Genomic DNA, 20,629 nt, shown 5'->3' with positions numbered 1-20,629 from the left:
AGTTCAGCTACACCAAAATGTGCCCAAACGGATCCACAATGCATTAGGAATAATGCGGAAATTTTGATTTGTGAAAATCAAAGTCCCCAAGTTACATTGGTATCTAGTCTGTACATCATAGACCCTAGCTGTACATTGACTATTTATTATAGATGCATATGTCTATCCGATTACCAGCATATTTGATTAAAAATCATATAAACAAATCTTCTTAATGTGTTAAGTATCTCACATTTTAATTAAACTTCCGTTACTCGTGCATATTAAATGAAGTATAAACCCATTATGTATACTTGTACATCGGATATGAAATATTGCGGTAGGCGAAGAGAGTTGGGCTATATTTTAATAATTATGATAAAACGTTCTCCACGTTCACATTCATTATGTAAATATAAATTCGTCAAAATGTGGTCTAATTTGACCAAAAAAAATACGTTAATTCAAAAGGCTGGGTTGGTCATTCACAAAATAATATGTTACATTTATTTATAATCAATGATGAAAGAACTCTGTAAAATTATTTCAAAATTATTGATTAAAATTACATTTATAATGACAAATTAATGAATGACAAATTAAAATGACAAATTGATATTTGTCCAAATAATTCATTATTTTGTCATTCATAATTTGTCAAAAACCCTATTGTAAGCAACGAGTACTAATATGGACCACAATGGCCTCATCCCAATGGCAGAGTTCAATGAGCTCAATAAACAATCATAGTGCAGAATTTGACTTCCAGTTGCAGAGTATAAGTTTTTGTACCAAAAATTTCAAAGGTCACAATGAATGATAGGTGAGCAAATTGAGCATGATGTGGATCCTAGTATATTTTGAATCGCGCTTTGAATATTTCTTGTGCAGACTGCATGTTATCTACCTGTATAATCACAGGTGAATCATCGGATGATCGGGCCAGATGCTGCAGCGTTTGAGTTTAAAAAAACAAGAAAGAGTCTCTTGAACTTGACAGAGTTCCTCAAACTGTACGAAACGTAGAGGCAAAAAAGAAAAAAAGCTTTTTGGTTAGAAGCTTAAAAGCATGTTAGACACAGCCCGCAGCGCATGACATTATCATGCATTTAGCACATACACCCCAACATAAGCGTATATAATTTAAAGTACTTATGGTACTATCTTGTTTTTCCATAATTTTACAGACTGCTTGAAAAAAGACCTCTAGTCTAGATGTAAGCCATAAGCAGGCCCGTACGCAGGATTTTTTTTGGGGGGGGTGCTGATTTTGAAAAAGTGGACTTTTTTTCCAAAGGGGGTGCAATTTTTGAGAAAAGTGGACTTTCTTCCCCAAATTTGAACCTTTTTTGATATTTTGGGACTTTTTGTATACTTCTGCAAATTTGGGTCGCACCCCCCCCCCGCGTACGGGCCTGGCCATAAGCATTAATAACACATCTCGTACTGTATAGTCCTTCAAAACACAGTAGAATGTGAAGAAAAATGAATTTTGGTTTACTTAATTTCGTTTACACCCAAGTTGACCTAATAATATTATATTAACTAATATATTTTCGAATTTGTTGCAGACATGACAACATGAAGTTGTTCAATTATTAGCTTGTTTGTTTGAAGGGGTGGTTGTCGTGTTTGATTTACCTGATGCAGCGTTGCAAAATGCTACGCAAAATCGTTTACTAGTACCACAGCTTACCACCCCCTGATGTGTTAAACGTTGTGGTTGATGCGGTGCGAATGTAAACGAAATAACGTAGGCTAATATTAAAACCCAGGGGTGGTACCACCCAGAAATTTTCCATAGCAATTTGCTACGCCACACCAGGAAAATCAAACACGGCAACCACCCCTTCAAACAAGTAAAACAAACAAGCTAATAATTGAACAACTTCCTGTACTTCCATGACATTCTGCAAACAAATCTAACATATAATAATTGTGTAAAAATGGAATGTTGGGTTATCCTTCATTTGAAGTTACTTTTAGAACAAGACCAAATACAATACCCCTTTCCCGCGTATAGAGTACATCAATGACATCATAATTATTTCCATACAAATTATTACAAAGAACAGCAAAGGTTTGCGTGGCTTTATACGTTTTGCAAAGATGATGAATTCGAGTACTTTCGAGCATCATTATTAAAAGTATAATTAGAAGTGGATCCAAAATGGATCCTTGTGGAACACCGCATAATAATTAATGGTCCTGAATGATTAAAAATATCTAAAAATTAAACTTCTTGTTTTCTGTTGCTTTTTTTTATAGTTCCTGAATGAGTCTAACACAATACCATATATGTATAGGTCATAATATTATATAATTTTAGAGGTACATTATTTGCATAATTATGATCGATTGTGTCAAAGGCTTTAGACACGTCTATGAATATTCCATTAGCCGTTTAATTTAATAGCAGGATTTAAAATTGTACATCATAAGGTTGAGTGTTTTAGCTGGAGACGTGGAAAAAATGAAGAAGCAATTTCATAAACGAATTAAAAACAGGATGCTGTGTATTATCTGTCGTCCTTCAGTATATATTAACATCGCGTATCGTATCAATCATTATCTGGTCTCCAATAAAGACTAATCATTATTTTAGGTCTAAACCGGTCTACTCTATTGATAACTGTTGGCCACAAAATGTAATACCTGTGCCAGACGCCAGCCTACAAAATCTACTTTCCGGTACCCTTCAGTTCCCTTCTGTGATCATATAGTGTTCCGATGGTCGAATTAACATCCTGCTTAGAACCCTAAAATCTGGTAAATCGGCAGGAAATTGTTACTGATATTTATCTCTGTTACGTAAAAAGAATCATGAATAGTTTCCTAGAAGTGCTTTAGAAGGTCATCATTATGCGTCTGTCGTGGAATGATAGGATATTATGCCATGAAACAAAAGCTAGTCACGTGTAATTAGGCCTGCCAGAACTGCAGAATGTGATGTCCATTCAACATGCCAGCCCTCGATTTGAGCTCAATGGTTCACAACCAAATTGTCCATCAGCATTTCAACTTGTCGAAGACTTTCGAAGGTCTACAATCTACATAAATGTGCCAGTTGTGAGATATGCCCAGGTTTACCATGTTTACGGACATCCGAGAGAGTAAACAGCCATTAGACCTAATGCCTATACCATCTACATGCCTATTTTTACCTAGCTGGGGGGTTTACCCCCCCCAGCTAGGTATTGTAATCGTTCGGGTTCTTCCGCTGGCAACAAACCACTGTAATCTTCCTGTTTTCTTCCGCTGGCAACAAAGTGAAAATGCACATGTTTTTTTTTTTTTGTTACCCTTTGAGTATGAAACCCTGACTTGATGCTATGTAAGAATTATTTGACTAGTGAAGATATGGTTGGGTCTTTGTGAATCATTGTTTTTCTAAAGGAATGAATGTGTTTGTTAGTTTGTTACTGTAATTTGTTATTTAACCTAAGGCACTTAATTAGTTGAAAAGGTAATTAATGACCTGTTGTTTCTGCAAGCCCAGGGAATATATGTGTGGGAGGATTGATGGCTAATATGATTTTGGATGTAGTTAGTTGGAATTGAAAGGTTGTTGCAGAAAACTTGGATAATAGTGACAGTAGTTTGTGTAGGAAGCAATAGTTGAAATAATGGCATATGGGCACATGAACAAAGTGAATAACTTTAGGTGATTGCAAAGCCAAAGGTTTTCTTTAAGGTTGAATGTCAATGCAGTGGAAATAAGCAGTAATGGCATATTTATATAGGTTTTTTAATAGAAATTTGATTTTTGATATGAACCATGCAGGTGTGTTAAAGGCACTCCTTAACAGTAATTGTAGTATAAATGTATGGGTTTAATATTATGTTTACTATTAAAAGTACTAGTATTAGGCTCTGGCTTATCTTTTGATTTTGATTTTGCACCCGTATTTTACAGACTTTGGTGGTATGTTTGGAAACAGGGGATTAATGAGCCAGGCTTTAAAATGTTTAGCATTTATTTCTGTATGGTTATATGTCCGACCTCTTTCTTTGTATTAATGAAAGTGTTCTCTGGCCTCTTTCTTTGTAATGAATGTGTTTTTGGCTTGATTAGTAATTCCAATGTTAGTACCGGTATATGAAACTATCAGATGTGTTTCCTTTGCAGTAGGAACTTTAATTCTTTCAGTGCCATTATCATGGCAGTTAATATCAAACTCTAACTAGCATTTGTTTACAGGCTCTATGTTTTGCTTAAGTAAATGATTGTTGGGGATTTTCTTGTCTTCTGATGTTAGGGTTTTTTGTTTTATACTTATATCTTAGAGTATGTATCTTATTTTGTTTGATTAAAAACATCTTGCATTAATATATATTTGAATCCCAGTTCCTAATTTGTGCACGTGGTTTAAAACATTAACAATTGGTGTTCTTGTATTTTACAGGGAAATTAAACATGGTTTAAGATTATGCGCAACACAAAAATAGCTTGCAAATGGAATAGACCTACATGAATGCGGGATATGAATTCATTTGTTTTCCTACCTTTTTTTTTTTTTTGTTTATGAAGTTGGGGAAAATAATATAAAAGCCTTTAAAAGTCTAGTAATTGGTAACTGTAAAAGAAGTGCAGGTACCCTTCATGATACCACTGGGTATTATACTGTGCGTGCGCGGCAGCACTATTGTGGTGCCACATTACATTTGATGTAGTATATATGTCATGGACTGTAACATTTGAGCTGTTTTTAGGGGTCAATTGGTCATGGTATACAAGTAATATTGTAAATAATTTTTATTGCACAACCTTATGCCCTACAACAAGTTAAAACTGCATTTCTAAAAGGTTTCAGTGTTAGATGAATTGGTTAGTGCATCGTGGTATGATAAAATTCCTTCTATAATCTGTGGATAAATGTTTATAATCTGTGAGTTAATGGTACCAGTACATTTTATTGTTATCATGGTTATCACCCATTTGCTGTTTTCTGTAATCATGGTGATCTTGAATGAGAAATACTAGCTAGTACTAACAAGGTAAGACTGATCATAGTTTAATTAATTTAATTCTATAGGATAGACAGGACCTGCGGTAGACCCTGCGCACAAGTATAACCCTAACCCTAAGCAACCCCAATTATAACCCTAACCCTAATCCTCACCGTTTATAAACCTAACCCTAATCCTAACCCTAATTTAAATTTAAATTATAAGGGGGGCTGTCATTTTCTTTGGAAGGGGGGTCATGAATATACTGGGGAGTGGGGGGTCATAGAATTTTAGACCAATTATAGGGGGTTATAATTTTCAACACCCAAAATAGGGGGTATAGAATTATTAAGGGCTGGTGACTCAAACTTTTCGCGCGCTGTGCATGTATTCTTGCACACAATCTTTCATTATATAATGCAGATATTTTGGGCATATAGCGCGCCTTCCTTACACACACAATTAAATTTTAACGCACTCCACACACTTTCTTTGCTCTAAAGTTTTGATGCGCTCCTCGCCTTTGTTCCGGCAATGAATAATTTGTCTTAAGTCTGTGTAGGTGGAAGTGGGTGTGGGGGGGGGGTCATAAAATTTTCGACCCAACATAGGGGGGTCTAAAAAAGATTGTGCCCGCAATAGGAGGGTCATAAAAAATTTTACTCCGGTCACCGACCCCCCCCACCCGACGAAGAAAATGACATCCCCCTAACCAAACCCTAAAACACAGGGTGCACAGGGTAAACCAGAATTATACCTGGGTAATAATAATAATTCCTATACATGTTTTAGTCCAAGACACAATCCCAGCAAACACAAAATGTTTTCGACATCATTCGCAAAAGGTTATAAAAGGTTGTCAGAAAACGTTTAAATGTCGGGTTATATAAAGGGTATATTAAGGTTATAAAACGTTTTCATAACCTTAAAAAACATTTTATGATATTCTACTGTTCAGCAAACAAAAATGTTTTACAAAAAACATTTAAATGTTGGGTTATATAAAGGGTATAAAAACATTTTAATAACATTCCAAAAACATTCTTGAAAACTTGATACAAACATTCTAAACAGAATGTTATTTTGGGGTTGAAAAAATATTTTGCGAAAAATGTTTGCCCAAAATATTTTCAAAAACGTTTTAAAACATTTTCATGACCTTTATATAACCCGACATTTAAATGTTATTGAAAGGTTTAGAAAAAACATTTGAAGAACATTTTTGTGTTTCCTGGGTTCAAATATTTTAACATAATGTTATTTTAGTATTGACACAATATTTGGCAAAAATGTTTGCAAAAATAGTTTACCATTACATTTTTTGAAAACATTTAAAAATATTGTTGTAGTGTGTTTTCATACAAAACGTTTTAAAACGTTATCATGACCTTTATATAACCCGACATTTTAATGTTATTAAAACGTTTTTACCTAAACCAAAAGCCAAAATATAACTTATTTAAAACGTTTACGTTTTTGTGTTTGCTGGGATGTTTATCATCACCGTTCAACATCTTTATTAACCACTCCCGTTTACTAACTGCTCCTGTTTACTCTACTAGCTCCCGCTAGTTTTGAATAAAATAAACACACTATCTGTGGTCATCTTGTGACTCCCTACATTTTGGTCATCAAAAGTATTATGCCCCCCCCCCGTATTTTTTTTTTCCGAAAATTTATGACCCCCTGTATATTTGGGATCCTCCTTCCAAAGAAAATAATAGCCCCCTAAGGGGTATTTATGGGGCTCAAACTCAGTGACAACAAACCTCACAACCAGGGGAACATTTTGCAGGGGTCATGTCAAATCTTAGAATTGCTGCATTTTCTGGCAATATGTAGGGGGTACGGAGCTCAAACTCAGTGACAATAAACTTGATGAGAAGAGTAACATTTTGGAATATTTTGCATGGATCAGGTCAAAGGTCAGCTGGGGTCAAATCTTCGAATTTCAATATCTGGACATCTGTAAGGGTACGGGGCTCAATCTCGGCGACAACCTCATGACCAGGGGAACATGTTGGAACATTTTGCAGGGGGCAGGTCAAAGGTCAGCTGGGGTCAAATCTTCGAATTTCAATATCTGGACATCTGTGAGGGGTACGGGGCTCAATCTCGGTGACAACCTCATGACCTGGGGAACATATTGGAACATTTTGCACGGGTCAGCTCAAAAGACACCATTCTGGGGCCAAATCTTAGAATTGCGTTATCTGGACATCTGTAAGAGGTACAGGGCTCAAACTCGGTGACAACTCATGACCAGGGGTGAATTATGGAACATCTTGCAGGTGTCTGGTCAAAGGTCATCTGGGTCAAATCTTAGAATTGCATTTTCTGGACATCTGTGAGGAGTACAGGACTCAAAACTCGGTGACAACAAACCTCATCACAGGGGAACATTTTTGGAACATTTTGCAGGGGTCAGATACCTCCACAACACCAACATGCCCCAGCTAGGTTTGTGGTCTATGACCACCATTTGCCTCTAGTACAACTTCCCGGCACATTTACAATTCTAATTGCCAATAGAGTGGGCCAGAGGATGATTTAAGCACTACCCAGCAAGTCTTGCGGTTAGCATAGCTGTGTGAGTGAACATGACACCACTGCCCGCCCACTGCATACACGTGCATGGTTAAATTTGAATTTGGGCAGATATATTTACAATAAAAACACCTTCAAAAAGCTGGTCGATTTCACATTTTATGTTATCTACAGAAGGTGTGAATTATCCTTTATGCATACATCACTTTAGATCTGAAATCGACCTAGTAATAATGACACACGCACAATTCTAAAACAATATCTTTTGCACAGAATGCAATGGGATTTGAAAAGTAAAGTGGCAGTTGAAACTCTAGTGATAACACTTTTACAGTGCATGATGGGGCTTCCTTAAATCATCCTCTGAGAGTGGGTAAGGACGAGTGTGACAATTATGCGAGCCCCTACAATTCACTAACATTTATACAATGTTTACGACGCATCGTAAAATATATATCTATCGTAAGGCACAAACAAACCCATGATAACATGACCATTCCAGGATGATACATCATGCATATCTCGCAAACGCAAAATCGAAATAGCAACCCATTGACTTTGTGTTGTGATCATTTTGATCGTGGTTCCGAAAACAGATAGCGTGAAATACCTGGCAACGATCGATTTTGACGTCACAATACGACGGCGAATACCGACAGCTGGCCTCTTCCGGCACCAGTCACCAAACCAAAGTAGTCCGTCAGAAAGGACCACACTTTTGTTTAGCACGATAATCCATATTATAGCATGGTCCTTCTTGACGGACTAAACCAAAGAGATCATAGAAATCATGGTATGGAGATCTTTCTAGGTAACAAAAAATTGCAACTATTCTGGTATTTTAAAACAATTTGCATGGGAGGTCTGTTAATTTTACCATGTTTATCCTGATAAAAATATGTATTGTCATTATATTCGCTTTATGCACTGTTGCTATTCAGTAGCGTATGACCTTTTCTGGATCAGCAAGTGTATGAAAATACAAAATAATGAGTTACAATTCAGCTTATTATTATATTAACTAGTGTAATTCACTATACCTTGTTAGTTATTCGTCTATGCCGACCCACAAAGTCAAACAATAGCGGCAGAAATTTTTACAAACATCTTTACAGAATCAGAATCAAATGACCAAAAAAGGTCATGTTTATTGTCTAAGGTGTGGTCAAAGCACAAAACAAGTGATGCGTATAAAATGAACGAGTACATAAAATAATACACACATAATGGTAAATTTATGGAAAACAATTTTAATTGTGTAGTGTGTAGGCCTACTGTGATAATACAAGCATCTTTAACCTGAGAAAATAGTGCTTGTCTGAGACTGTCATAAGCTTTCCATCTCATAAACAAAGTGAATCCATTTTCAACTTCAAATCACATAAGAAATATCCGATACACGGAATTCATTTTTTTCCGCATTTCATTAAAACCATCTCAGTTTTTAATATGACATAAAAAATCGTATCTCTGAAAAACGTTTGCTGAAAATGAAACATCAGAAACAATATAAATGTTAAATTTCTACTTTTACAAGAAATAGAGGGCCGTGCGTTTTGAACTGGTGTATTTTCGCGTATAACATAAAATGACCGATTTATTTTCTTTGAAAATGCATAAATTTCGGTTGGAAATTAATTATTTCAATAAGTATGTCCTTTGGTGCATGATAAAAGAAGACTCATATATTTTACAATGGAATATATCCAAAAATAATATTGCTGTATATGTGGGTGTAATGGTAAGAGCAATGATTTCAGCAGAAGAGGGAATATTTCACTAAAAATAATTACAGAACATCACATTTGAGCTATATCATGTGGACTGGCCCTATATATACTAGTATAGGGCCTTTTGTCTGTGGTGATCCAAAACCATGCTATATCATAAAACCGTTATTCCTCCCCCTTTTTTCGGGTGGAGCGGTTGGTGGGTTTAATAGCGGTTCTCGGATACGATTTAGTCCGAGATATAGTGCGGCTAATGTGGACCAAGAGCTTTCCCAAAATGTACACTGGGCCTGTATAGATTTTCAATGTAAATTTGCTGTCGAGCTAAATATACCCATACCCAGTTATTGCAAGTTTTCCCCTTTATTGCAAAAGTTTGTTTACCTTTTGCTTCCATCACAGGATCCAATATAGATCTGTGCTTCCATACACACGATACAGAGGAAATTACACATGTCTGATGTCTCTTGAATAAAGCCTAGCCAGCAATATTCCATCTACGATAGGCCTAATTGTCAATTATCTAGGCCTATATAGCGTATACAACCTTGATTTAATGCTCTGCGTGCTATAGGCCTACTTCAACATCAAAAGTTTTGAGAGATTTCTAGAAATATCAAGAACTATTCTAAGTTAGTTAGTCTAAGAACCGCTGAACCAATACTAGGCTTGTTTGTACTTCTTTTGATTAATTTTTCATGCTGATTCCAAATATGATCATGAAAATTTACAATTCTCAATTTTTTGAATTAATAAAATGAAACGTGTCGTCTGCAGCGGAAACCCGCGTGAAGAGAGTTATTCATCAATTGGCTTAATTTTAATAATTGAATAATCTACTGTAGGCCTACATTTCAATATTAACCTCAATCCAGTCATGAGTCGAATTCTGAACATGATTCAAAGTAGAGCTCTGTTTTATTTTCAAACATATCGAATCACAAACCATCAACCTACTTTCCATAGGCCTATTCATAATTCCAACTTGAAACTTAGCACTTCAGTTAAAAGGTTAACTTCAAAGTGACACGCGAACTTTTGTCTTTCCAATAAAATGGATCTTACTTTACTCGCGATAAATAACGACCCATCTCATTGGATATTCATCAAAGTCGCTCATATTGTAGCGATTGAACTATATATTGTGCTATAGTATCAGTATTAGCTTCAGATTGCATGCATGCCAGCTTTTCAGATGGCGTTCATTTGCTGGTATGGCAATGACATGTGTCAGCTTCTATCATGAAGTTCATTGGAAACTGGAATGCCAGTACGTCGCTGCTTTTAATGAGAATCCCTGGATATCATACATATTACCGATATAATTCAAGACCATCTGTGTTGATTATGTAGGCCTATTTACAGCCTACGCACCTCCCAGCAAACATAAAAAATGTTTTAGAACGTTAAACATAAATGCATTTTGGTTGGTCAAATTAATGCCTATAGTCAGTGTTCCCAGCGAAGGTGTAAAAAATCTTAATTGTTTATAAATTGCCTGAAGGATAACCAATTTATATTTTCTTTGTATCTCATTCATTGTTTGGCTGAAAACGCTCATGAATATGTATTTTTTGCCAATATTTTGATAAATATTAAGGGTACTTTTATTTGGCATATTTTTGCCTTGAAACTTGGTCAAAGTGTTTCTAATATGTTCTAATGTATTATATTGTCTAGCCGCCATCTAATTTGCATATTTGCCTAATTAATGAGCTACTTTGTATAAATGCTAATTAATTATGCAAATCAGGGCGGCTAGCTAATTAATCATGCATAAATTATCTGGAAGTCATCAGGAACACTTTGACCAAGTTTGAAACCAAAATAAAAATGTTATGAACATTAATGCATTCTTTTTTAGCAAAATATTGCTAAAATTTACATATTAATAAGCACTTTCAAGTCATCTATATTGATTTTTGATATACAATATACTTAATACAAAGAAAGTTTAAATGTTTGAAAACCGTATGTCCGATGAGCTTCAAATAAAAGGCCCACTCAATTAATCTGTTTAAAATACGGATAGAGCACTTCCAAAATGCCTAAAATACTTTCACGATTAAGGTGCCAAAATCTGAATTTTCGCAACATTTTAAAAATGCTGGCAAAATGTTATTACAAAATACTTGTTGGCAAACGTTTTTGCTTAATATTTTTGCAACACTCAATAACGAAAATTAGTATGTTTTTCATCAAGTTCTCAGAAGCATTTTCTCATAACCTTTAGGCCTATTTAGTATTACATGCATAACCCGACATAAACATTTGTGTTTGTTGGGCTACAAACGCAAACTAACCAACAAGCAACAGAACCCTACCCAACCTCGGACCCCATTCCATCGCAACCCCCACACTCACCCCACCCACCCGCACCAACAAACGAAATATTGAAATTATAAAAATATGGTCTGCTATATCGGGGCCAATATAATGCCGTAATAATATTCATATCATAGTTAACAATATTCAAAATTGATATGTGTGAAGGTCTCCATAATTATAACCTTAACGTGCTTCATGTGAAACTAATCTAAACCGCGTTACCATTAATACTATCCCAATATCACAGTGGTATACATGGTCGGGTACATGGTATAGACGCCATTTTGAATTTTTGATTAATAAAATAGTTTTGTCCGCGGGAGTTTCATTCGTTCGTTCGCAGCTCAGGATGCAATTAAAAATTCCCAATTAAATAATATCTACACCCACGTGCATGTTTATATTTAAGCATTAAACACTACAGACACAAAAATTGTTACTATTACACGAATAAAATTAGTCAATTAGCTAAATGTTTAGCAGTTCTAGTGTCTCAATGCAATGACAGGCCGCAGGCGGGATGACAGGACCCCCACAGGACCATGTAAAGCCTAAAACATTTTCAATCTCTGCAAAGCAGTGGCATACACTCTGATTTTACACTATTCATTTTTCTGCATATAGAATCCCTACGTACGCCTACTCTTGATCCCGAACTATCGGTTTTGATGAGATATATTTTGAGGTATAATCACTTTTTGGGCCAACAATAAAAATGAGTAGTTTCTGTTTATTTTAACAAGTAAAATTGAAAATATCTCCAACTCATTATTTGACAAGATTTCAATTTCAAAAAGGTTCAATATATATCTCCCTCGGAGAAGACAAGCTAGTATTCATTTTTTTTCATCATTGACCATTTTTGATATACAGAACTTATTCAATTTTAACAACAACCTAAAATAACAAGGCAAGATCAAATTTGATGAGTTTCTTGTTATTTTGATGATATGATTAATATCCGATTCATTTTAAAGAGAAATCTGTTTATAACCCCATCTCGTGTTCCAGGATAAAAAAAAAGTTCAATATATCTCACTCAGAGAAGACAAACTATTCATTTGTTTTCATCATTGATCATTTTTGATATTACCGGTAATATAAAGAACCTATTAATTTTTGACAAGAACCTATTCATTTTTCAAAATAACAGGGCAAGATCAAATTTGATGAGTTTCTTGATATTTTGATGATAATATGATTAATATCCGATTCATTTTAAAGAGAAATCTGTTATAACCCCATCCCGTGTTCCAGGATTAAAAAAAAAAGTTCAATATATCTCCCTCGGAGAGGACAAGCTATTCATTTTTTTCATCATTAATCATTTTTGATATTTATAAAGAACCTACCGGTATTCATTTTTGACAAGAAAAAGAGTCAAAAGAGTTTCTTGTTATTTTGATGATAATATGATTAACATCCGATTCATTTTAAAGAGAAATCTGTTATATCCCCATCCCTTGTTCCAGGATCTGTGATTTGATAAGTTTCTATTCAAAAATGAGAAGATCGTGTAGGGTTCTTTACAACTTTTATGCTGTGAGTGAAGCCTTTTTTTTTTTTTTTACGACATGGCATAACTGGGCATTAACAGCAGAGACAAATAAATCATTTAGAAGCTGCTGACGAGGATGCACCCAGAAAGAGATTAACCTAAACAACTAACATGACCTATACACAACTAATGAACTATCATACGCCATGGGTGGTAAACATGGTAAACCAATGTTTGTCCGCAACAAGTGACAAATACAGCAGCTTACGGAAAATGGTGTAAAATTTGTTTGTAACATCTGTATTTTATTGAATGCAAACTTCGGTATCAACCAAACTATACCGTAAGAGTGACTTGAACAAAATTCAGATCTAATCTGTATATTCTTGGGAAGAATTGCCGACCATGAGACAAACATTTTAGCCATGGCATTGTGAAAAATGATTCTTAATGCGAGTACATGGGTAAAACCGATCATTTCAATTTTCAGAACGGTGAAACCCAGAGTCATGCCATCCCGGGTGCTACAAGAAGTTTAATACAATGCAAGTTATAAAGTGTTGTTTTCAGATTTAGGATGATTTATTCATGCATTGTGTTGCCAAGATAAAAAAAAAGCAATATTCAAGCTTACAATATACATTGGCACTTAAATTATATCTCTCAGTTTCCTGTTTAATTGGAACAAAATATTCTCGTCTTCCTTTATTTTTACTAGAATTAACTAAACGTACAATGAGGTAGCCATGCCAGAGCGAGCCAAATTTAACCCAAAGTTTATCCGGTCATTTTTTGAAGGTGACATGATCAGGTCATGCATACCAAAGAATGACTTGCCATTTTCTACTCAGCTTTCTAAGGTAGAAAACACCGTGACACATACAAAAGTTTGTTGACCTCACTCAAAGGGCATGGAAAGTCTATTCCGGAAAATAAACAAGCCCGGCGCGCTGTGAGCCACGATAGGAAACCATACCAATCTCACTGCCCACGGGCTGCTTGAATGTAATCAAAAATAGCACATATCGAGACCTCGGAATATCAAACCAGTTCAGACCGTTGTCGTAAGCGATGATTTTAATGAATCACACGTTTACTCAATCATACAAGATCCTTATTTATATTAACCTATGGAATGGAGACATTGCGAATATTAAATAACTTTGAAATAAAAGTGTGTGCTGTTTTAATATTAAAACACAGCTGACACGTACTACTTTCCAAACTGCAAACTCAGCACATTTCGTGATGTGAAGGCCCGAGGAAATAGCATTCATTTGGCACACTAGTGTGGGTCAATGGTTCAAATTGCAACGTGTTCACCAATAGCCACTATGCATGAAAACATGACGAGAGTTTTCGCAATTATATCAAATACAAACAGCTGCTGTTGTAGTTTACAATTATAGTGATCAACAAAAAAATCTCTAGGCTAATTTATAAAGCATCCAAATTGATGCAGTTCAGGCATGAAGGTTCTGGTTCTGGTCAGCTGGCCTGACATTGTGCTTGAAGTAAAGGAGAATAGGTAGATCCTATAAACCTAACACAGACATGATTAAAATTCTAGAATGATTCACCAAAATTAACAAAAAGTGGATATGAGTAAAAAAATCGTTATGTCAGAGAACAGAAGGTCATCAACCGCATGCAGAGCCCAAAAACCCTTGCTTGGGCACAGTAGGTTAAATGTCTCTTTGTGCTCAAACGGTAAAAACGGTCACCTTGTTTTGCCCATGGGTTCAGCGGCACTGTCATGACTGTTCATAGCCCGATTTTAATTAAAAAGCAGATATGATTACGTACCGTGTATACATACTAGTATGTGGTAAATTAAAATGTCTTTATTACTTTGAAAATACGAACCTCTTTCTTTGATTGCTGCAGCATGTAAACGTCTTGAGTACAGAGCTAACGTATATAAATACTAATTCCACTTATATTTTCCATGTTGCAGACATGCAGCAGTGTATGTTAGAGCCAGGCAATCTGCATAGATAACTGATGATGGAGGTACTCTCTCAGCTCGAGATGCTTGCTGCATGCCTAGCCCGATGAGGCGGTTGATATCGTATGCATTACCATGATTCGCTTACACAATTCGTGTGCTATTATCAGATACAATAACTAATGGCAACTAAACGATGAACTAAGGAGCTATATACACCGAAAAAGGGTTCCTTATGCCACGAGTACATATGAAGTACATTTCAATGGTAGTGCCATCAATTCCATGCTAAAAAATTATTGTGTCGATTCCTAGATTTACACGGCAATGCCACAACGGGACTCCCTGTGAAGCAAAACCTGCACGTTGACTGCATTAATCAGCTATATGGTTATAACATGCATTTCCAAAATAACGGTTATGAAATAAAAGCGCCGCCGTTAAAATGTTGACACCATACTTCTGTAACACTTCCGTAAGTATAAATTGATGGCGTTAACATAAGTCAACAGATCTCGCAGGCCTGAGATCTCGTTTACCTTGCCAACCAGAAGCAGACAAAACTGAAGACAAGAATAGACCTAAATGAATAAAATAGAATAATAATATTCGACAGTTCTTTTCAAGATAAGAAAAAGGACACTGACCTACCTTTGTTTCAATTTATAATTTTTATGACCCACTCAACACAAATTGCATTTTGGTAAAGAATTAGACTATGCCATAGTCGAATTTTGATAAAAATATGTTATTATTATTATTTAATCATGATGAACGCATTCCGTTGAACTCAAAATTATACTGATGTTTATTAAACATGTTAAAATTAAAGTGTTCAATAGTAAATTGTCATCAAGAATTTATATAATTAGATGATTAGTGACAATAAAATAACCGAATTCAACATATCTTGCATAATAAATGGCTCACTTCAATACTAAACAATTCTGATTTTGGAATTTACCAGTTTATTGATCGCGAAAGCCCGAGTAAAAAATCCACTTGGGAAGGTAACAAACAGAGGGAGTATGGTGACTGAAAAGATAAGATGTGAAAGTCTATCAATTGCACACAAATTGATACAAATCAGCGTTTTATGCTTAATATGTAATAGCCAGAGTATGCAAAATGGGCAAGTAGACTACGGAGAAGTCTAGTAAAGAATAATTCACCGGAATCTGTCTGTCTGTGTGTCCGCATCTTTTCTCGGAGACTAGGGGTCGCACGTTCCTCAAACTTGGTGGGTGGGTGCATCTTGGTATGAGGAAGAACCCGGGAGGAAGAACCAGTTTATATTTTTTAAGGTCAAAGGTCAACGACCGGGTCAAGTCCAATTGTCGTCTAATTTCAAATTGCTCCTATCACGTTCCTCAAACTTGGTGGGTGGGTGCAGCTTGGTATGAGGAAGAACCAGTTTATATTTTTAAGGTCAAAGGTCAACGACCGGGTCAAGTCCAATTGAAGTCTAATTTCAAACTTGGTGGGTGTGTTGACATTGGACTAACAAATAAAAGTTTTCACGGTGACCTTTTCGCCTGACCTACGGTTAATTAGAGGTCATAGGTCAAAAAAGGAAGAAATTTCAAATTGCCCCCTATGGAGCTCAAACTTGGTGGGTAGGTGGATCTTGGAATAACACACAAAAGTTTCCACGGTGGCCTTTTTGCCAGACATACGGTTAAGATGTCTTAGGTCAAAAAAGGTAGAAATGTCAAATTACCCCTATGGAGCTCAAACTTCGTGGGTGGGTGGATCTTGGACCAACAAACAAAAGTTTCCACAGTGACCTTTTTGTCAGACCTACGGTTAAGAGGTCATAGGTCAGAAAAGGTAGACATTTCAAATTGCCTCTTTGGAGCTCAAACATGGTGGGTGAGTGGACCTTGGACTAACAAACAAAAGTTTCCACGGTGACCTTTTTGTCAGACCTACGGTTAAGAGGTCAAAAAACATAAAAATTTCAAATTGCTCATAATTATAATGGAGCTCAAACTTTGTGGGTGGGTGTAACTTTGGCCAAGGAAGCTCAGGTTTGCGTTTGTTAGGTCATCCGTGGTCAAAGGTCAGGTCAAATTTCAAATTGAGGGCGAAAGTCAGGTCAAATTGCAAAAGGCTGCAATTGAGCTCAGCTGCGAGGAAAGTGATCCCAGCCAAAGGACACACCCTGATTTTGAGATCTGCAAAAGCCAATAACCATGATAGCCGAAAACCGCGAAATACGGGTAACCGCCTAGTTCAAATAATTTATGCTTTAACATGTGTTAAAACAAATTTAGTAGGTTTCTGTAATTCAAAACATTCAAATTACACTTTACAGATACTACTGGGTCATTCTGCTAATCTGTTACGATTGGTATTTGGTATTGTGCAATGAAATGAATGGCGCACAAATTGTTACATAAATGGCGTATTTCAGATTTCTTCCTACAGTATTATTGTTACTTTTTATCCACAATCAGGGCCGGTTGTGGTCGCATGTCACAAATAGGTCACCCAAAAATGGAGCAGCCGTAACATGAAAACGCTTTTGTCACACTTCAAGTCAGGTTTATTCTTAAAGTAAAATACCTATTGTAGGAAGTTTGGTGTCATTTTGTAGATAATTATGTTCTTTTTCAAATACAAAAACTCCCAAGTCAATTGGACAACAACTTTGAGATTTATACCTCAATATGTAAAGATGTGTCAATGGAGCAGCCGGGTCGGGGGAGCCGGGTCGGGGGAGCCCCATAGGATTGTACACAAAATTCTGAAAATATGACAAACTTCAAACATTTGTATCTTAAAAAGTACAACTAGCATGGACCTCAAATTGCACATATATCATCCTGGATTGTAGATCTACTTCATAGTAGATCAACTGTAACAAAAGATGTAACTAATTAATACCTAATTAAATGCTAATTAAGACAGTTTTCCCTATATGTTACTGTGCAAAATGTGCATATTATGCTCCGACATTTCTAAATGGACTATCTCTTGCCCGAGTCACCCTGCTTATTCAAAAGTACGTCTATTTTTATGGAAATTTGATGAGGAATTCAATTATGCTATTAGTTTTAGTGCCAGAAATGAAAGAAAAAGTTTTGATTGATAAATGTCATGAAAATTGACAAATTATTTTACAATTTTTGACCACCCTTTATGTTTAACGCAAGGGATACCAAACTTTTTCTTCCTAATTTGTTTGAAGGACCCATGCAATGTCTTTCTGAATCCATATTTATTTTGAGCTACATAGCTTTCAGAAAAGGAAAATTTGGGGTTCGCCATGACAAGTAAAATGTTAATTTTGTTGTTGTCCCACCCTGTATATTTCTTACCCACCCTGTATTATGATGTTATACTTTGTTGATTTGGCATCCTTGTAATATAAGCTTTCCAGAAATATATACTTATAATGGTCTAAAATGTATTCATTAAAAGTTGTGTTGAATTGAATCAAAATTGGTGATATTTTACTCATTTTACATCATGTTACACAAAAGATGACCAATTCATGACATGCGATCTTATACCTTTTGGGGGGCCCTGGGCCAGGCCCAAAAGTTTGGAGGCCTGACCCCGGGCCTGACTCACCGCGAGGAAGGCATTATGGGCACTCAAGTGGCCAGGTTTTGATTTAGGCCTACGTACACTATAGTTAGGCCTATGCTAGGCCTATTGCAACTTAAGATCGACAGTGCAGTGCGTAGCAGAACAACTTCATTAAAATTTAGAGGGACGCAAGTATACAAATCCTGACAAATAGTCAAATACTACATGGTTTGATGGGAAATAGGGGAAACTATTTTTCCCAAGGTACTGGCGCATGGCTACAGGCTATAGGCCTGGACATAGCCAGTACGGCATGTACGGGGCGAGGGGAAAATAGTGACCATATTTCCCTGAAAATACCATGTACTAGACTAGTACTAGTATTTGTTTTTTACACCTCATACATATTTATGAGAGAATGACACCAATTCATAACATTTTAATAGGCGCTAGGCCAATTTGCGGTCTTCATCAATTCCTCAGGGATCAATTCATGCAAATTGCAATAGTCTATACCTTCATGACTTCTTCACCTTGACATTGCTTGATGTTAAGCTTTGGTCAATGTTGGTAGTTTGGATTCGACATGTCGAGAGCTCCTCTAGCATGCTAGGCTTTGCATACGCGATTCCCTTCTCCTCACAATACGTCTTCAACAGCTTCACGGCTTTATTAATCGTAAAGTGGGTGTTTAATGCAGAAATAGTTCGGCAATATCTGCTTGAGTGGAGAGTTCGGACAGCAAGGACTTCTTTCCATGGACGCTGACATTTTTGTTGTTGCTATAATACATTGGCTAATTCCCGTCTAATCGCGGAGAACCATGACATAGTGCAGTTTTGTCCACGGCAAATTCACCGTGACCTTTTCAGCCATAAACCCGCTTAGTGAAGATTAAACCGAAGTAATCGATTATCCAATGCACATTTCTTACCACGTGATAATATTAATCCAATGAGCGATCGAATTGTCCGCTACGGTCGACTAATCCAATCGATAATGACGCTATTGACATGTAGGCCTACGGGTGGAGCTCCACTGACTGAGTTTTGGGGATTTTTCACTGGTTTGCTATCATTTACTCATCAAGGCGCTCCACCGTTATTATAAGGACTATGCTAATAATTTAAAGATTGACATGTAGAAAATAAACCATACTTGATTGACAGAAAGTACTAAATTTGTACCTATTACGGTTTGGTGGCACTCCTCTTCCAAACGCGACCAAGTCAGGGCGGCCCGGTGAAGCAAAATGTGCATTGGATTAACACGGGAGTTTGGATAAGATGGTAGATTTCCTTTATCATACAAATGCATGCTCCCCCGTTATTAAAGCTTGTACCGGATTAAAAACTCAGATATTTTGAAAAGAATAAGTAATTGAAACATAGAGCAAGTAGGCCTACTAAAATCAGAGCTTTTATACTTTTTGATACATGACGCTAACTAGTTCATCTTCAATTACCTATGTGAGTGCCCCTGTGTTGTGTGCATACATGTAGTTAACATTATATACTTCATTAATATATTCTTGTTCATTGATTGGTTAAAAGTGGATCACATGACCGAAAATAGTTCTACCATCAGTACGTAAATAGTACCTCTACGCCGTAAATAGTATTTGCAATGTCCCGGATGAGCCGTAAATAGTACCTCCAAGCCGTAAATAGTACTTTTGACCATGCCTTCCGCGTGCGCGCATTTGATGCGACGGAACAGTTCACGCACGCGAAACTGCCATAGCGTGATTTCGCGCTGCTGTGATTGGTTAGCCCGATTTTAGCCTATTCGATTTTTTTGAAGGGCAAAATATAGGTTGTGCTTAAATTGGTCGTGCTGTTCACTCAGGGTAGAAGCTGGAGAGTCGAAACGTCAAATAATTTTCTTTTAACCAATGAACAAAGAACATATTAATGAAGTATATAAAACAAATATATACTGCCTTTATTCGAAGTTCTGGTTAAAACTATGGTCCCTCGTTGAGATCAATTAATACTGTTTTCTATAGTACTATTAATATAGTACTATTGATCTCACCTCGGGCCCATAGTTTTAACCAGAACCTCTCATGGCAGTATTATATTTGTATAATAACTGCATGAATATGCCAAG

At 36.2% G+C, this 20,629-nt stretch overlaps 1 protein-coding gene across 3 annotated transcripts in view; it reads right to left on the bottom strand.

The window, feature by feature from the left end:
• LOC140151273 (solute carrier organic anion transporter family member 2A1-like) overlaps window positions 1–15,362 on the bottom strand; it is a 65,650-nt gene extending 50,288 nt beyond the window's left edge. For 2 of the 3 annotated variants that reach the window (XM_072173553.1, XM_072173551.1), the window contains exon 1: window positions 14,899–15,362. The gene's annotated coding sequence lies outside the window, so the exon portion shown is untranslated. Of the gene's footprint in view, window positions 1–2,634; window positions 2,707–14,898 lie in introns of those variants that run through there. The other variant, XM_072173552.1, reaches the window with a different exon arrangement.
• Window positions 15,363–20,629: the final 5,267 nt, after the last annotated feature.

This window comes from Amphiura filiformis, chromosome 4 (genome assembly GCF_039555335.1).
Source record: "Amphiura filiformis chromosome 4, Afil_fr2py, whole genome shotgun sequence".
Classification (NCBI taxonomy): Eukaryota; Metazoa; Echinodermata; class Ophiuroidea; order Amphilepidida; family Amphiuridae; genus Amphiura; species Amphiura filiformis.
The sequence above is the reverse complement of the archived record's forward strand: the minus strand, read 5'-3'. Positions and strand labels throughout refer to the sequence as shown.